General features: G+C 41.7%; 1 pseudogene; it reads right to left on the reverse strand.

Annotated features, from left to right (window-relative positions):
• Nucleotides 1-3,017: 3,017 nt before the first annotated feature.
• On the reverse strand, nucleotides 3,018-3,135 carry LOC124554309 (annotated as a pseudogene).
• Between the last annotated feature and the right edge of the window lie 828 nt (nucleotides 3,136-3,963).

Below are 3,963 nucleotides of genomic sequence, written 5' to 3' on the forward strand. Positions count from 1 at the left end.
GCGACTCACGCCAGGGGGAGCGCCGGCGGGATACACGTGGGCCTACATCCACCGTCCGATATCCAACCAGACCGGCGGCAGCCAGAGCCCAGCGGGCGCAGGTTCACACCGTGGACTTCATTAAAGTCGTCTGCATACAGAAACTGCGGAACATCCACATCTACATGATGAAAGGTCTCTGTTGGATTCCTTTCATGTTAATTTCTTTGAATCTGCTAGCTAGCTTAAGAAACACTTCGACAATGAACGTCTTATGGCTGTGGCGAGTCTAATGGAGAATGCGAAACATTGTAGAATACGTTTGGCAGCTATGTATCAGTTTATTTCCTGGGGTGGTGACGAATTATCCTACTAAATTTACTCGCTAATAACAGTATTTTGTTTATTCGATAAAAATCCCGAATGATTGTCACATAAGCGGTGATATAAAAGTGGAAAATTCTTATTTTTGAGTCCCGAAAGCTCTATTCAACACAAAGTGCAGATCATTTTGCCATTTTCATTGCGAAATTTGCCGGCTTATTCATATCTGGTAATAATAGAGGGCTGTTTGCCTGGGTTGTCTGCTAGCGTTGTGAAAGATGTTTGCTACTGCAAGGGAAATCTGGCTTGTTTTCGGTTCTAATTTCGATGGAGGCAGATAGACTATTAGCAAAGCAATTTTAAGAAATTCGCGCGCCCCCAGTTCGTTTTATTGCTACCTTTATTCTATACTGGCAACCTGTGGATGAAATATGAAGATCTTGTAGAATTTCATACTTGTTACTGCCAACTTTTTCCGCTTCTGTCAACAATTGAATTGACTTACGTGTGGCACTGAATGATTTTTAACTGAATTTCGTTGTGAATCTTCACGCATTGCTATATTTGCACACTTTCATGGTAGGTCAGGAAAACTAACCCAGTAGGGCAGGTCTGAACGTTGACACAGACCGTTTCGCAGCCGAATGCGCGTAATATTTTGCTAATTCGTAACGATCTGCGGTTCTTTTTCTTACTAAAACAGTTATCTTATCTCGATAAGCTGAAAATCATTTTTATTAGTACAGTTCATACTAATTAAAGTTTCTTCTTTCGTTTATTTTTTGTATTTGCGTGTTGTGTTTAACGTAATAATCAGCATTAATATAGTCTTACACATGATGAAAACAGTCTGACAAAGTTGGGATAGTTTTTCAATTTCACGCCTGTGCCTAGTATGTTGGTAGCACTTGGTTGCCTTGCCTGTTATGCTGAGTAGCAGACTTTGAAGCTGTGCGGATCAGCATAACGAAAAGGGGAGCGGTCTCGCTAGTACGTCTTAAGATGTGCATTTAGAGCCCCTGTTTACTTTACTTTTTCTCTTGTTTTGGCCTATGCTGGCACGTCTCAAAACATGGAGCTCTTGTTGTGATTCTTGAGTTTCTCCCGGCGTATTTGATAATCAAAATATCCACGGCCATCATGATGATGGCGACATGTTTGATCGCCGAAATATTGTGCCCGTTGGACACTATAGACCGGCAGCATACCCGTGGATATTTTGATTATGGAGCTCTTGTTTTTAACAGCTGTATACGTTTTAACAGCCTGCCACTGGTGCCTCATATAAATAACTTCCTAACAGTCTTTGAAGCAATACTCATAGTAACTGCTGGAGATCCGGTGCAATTATAAACGGGTCAGTCATTATAAACCGATCAGTCATGAATGAATAAATACAAAGACTATGTTTTCATCTCATACGTGTTTGGTGTTTTTTCTAAACAACCGCTGGTGGTATAGTGTTCCTTAGACAGTTTAGAGCCGTGTTTCTCAACCTTTTTTGCTCTGGGGCAGACCAAAGCATGTTTCAAATTTTCTGCCATCTCTACATGTCCCAGATGCTAAAACACAAACAGTACATACATTTTTTAAATTATGGAACGATTATGCGCTACAAAGTTTACAGGACTGTGACGAAAGACTTGAATCGCTATACTTGCGACAGCAAGCGTACCTAATATGTTCCAAATGACCGGGGAAAAAAAACGGGATTTTCCGGTGCTCATACCTCTGGTTCTGTTGAATAAAAAGGTGGGGACAAGTGTTTTGGATAGTCCTTGAGCTAGGCACCATTTGTATGCCCAGCATAACGATCGTCTTAGTGTACAGGTTCGAAGTATGAATAGTACACACTTCTGCTCCAAATGGAGCAAATCGGTTGGCTCTTTAGGCAGTTGATGTGGTCTACGAGGGCCTTGACGGGAATTACGGATGAATCATTAGTTCGTGGGCGGTTCCTCGGAAAAGTGTTGTTTTTTTTTTTTTTTTACTATGTTTTCGTCGTCACCAGAGGACCAAAACTCAGCTGAGGGCCCAAAGACGGCTGAAATTATTACGATATCTTTCTAAGATCCTGAGCTCGAATGACGCTGAAAGTTTTCTTAATATCGTTATCCGATTCCAAGATGCAGATATTCAGAGATTCACTACTTCTACATGTGAAATGTAAGTAATAAATAACTGAAGCAAATTGCTCAAATTTTAAGGGTACATTCTCTAGGCATTTATCTAGAACAACCACCTCCCGTTTTCAAAATTCTTTATCCGTCTTCGAGAAATATCCCAAAAAATTGTTTTTTGGTTATCAAAACCCATACGCAGATTACAAGTCGGCTACGCACAGCAAAGGGCCGTAATTCTTTTTACAATGTATTCCTAAGATTCCATGGTCGAAAAACCTTAAATTTTTTTCATATTTTTATTCGTTTTCGAGATACAGAGGTTCAAAGTTACCCCACTTGTACAAGTGAAATACCCACGCAAAATCACTGTGAGGAAAAAAACGTAGTTTATAAAGTGACATAAACAAAACTCCGTCCGACAGGCCTTGGAAGGCCCACCGGGTACCGACCGGCCGCCGTGTCATCCTCAGATCACAGGCGTCATGGGATGCGGATACGGAAGGGCACGTGGTCAGTTTACGAGACCGGAATCTCTACCTCTCAATCAAGTAGCTCCTCAGTTTGCCTGACAAGGGCTGAGTGCACCCCGCTTGCCAACAGCGTTCGGCAGACCGGATGGTCACCCATCCAAGTGCTAGCCCAACCCAACAGCGCTTAACTTCGGTGATCTGACGGGAACCGGTGTTACCACTGCGGCAAGGCCGTTATAATGCGATATACTAGGAGAAATAGGCTGTGAAGTTACTCCGTTATCATCTGGGAATCACATGTTGTAGTACTGAACCACATGCAATTTTTTAACGTAAAATTCGGTCTAACATTAGTTTTGCGTTATTTCAATTTCAAACAAATAACCTATAAATATTCTTACTGACCCACACAGTTCTTTTCATGTGAGCGACGTGCTGTAGCAGGAAACAGAAGGAAACCATCGCAAAAAAGCTCCTAGCTGAGTAGGGAAAAGAAAGACGGATATCCTCCTGTTTATTTGGGAGAGTCTGACTGTAAAACGGGTTACCAGCTCCCTCGTTCTACCTTCCTCAGCACCTTCAAAGATTTTCCCAGAGTTTTGGCATAAGAACATATTCGCGCTTTTTTATGCTAAGAGAGAAGAATACAGTGACAGTGGTAAAGGGACATAAAAGTAATAAATACTGGAAGACAGTAGAGAGTGGTTGCGCTATGCACTGCTCAAAACAATTAGGGGATCAGGTGAGATATCATACACAGTAGACATATGGTAACGTGTTTTATTCAACTATCTACATCTACATGGATACTCTGCAAATCACATTTAAGTGCCTTGCGGAGTGTTCATCGAACCACCTTCACAACAATTCTCTATTATTCCAATCTCGTATAGCGCGCGGAACGAAAGAGCACCTTAATCTTTCCGTACGAGCTCTGATTTCCCTTATTTTATCTTTGTGATCGTTCCTCCCTATGTAGGTTGTTGTTGTTGTTCTTGTTGTTGTTGTTGTGGTCTTCAGACCTGAGACTGGTTTAATGCAGTTCTCCATGCTACTCTATCCTGTGC

Source organism: Schistocerca americana, chromosome 11, assembly GCF_021461395.2.
Source record: "Schistocerca americana isolate TAMUIC-IGC-003095 chromosome 11, iqSchAmer2.1, whole genome shotgun sequence".
NCBI classification, from domain to species: domain Eukaryota; kingdom Metazoa; phylum Arthropoda; class Insecta; order Orthoptera; family Acrididae; genus Schistocerca; species Schistocerca americana.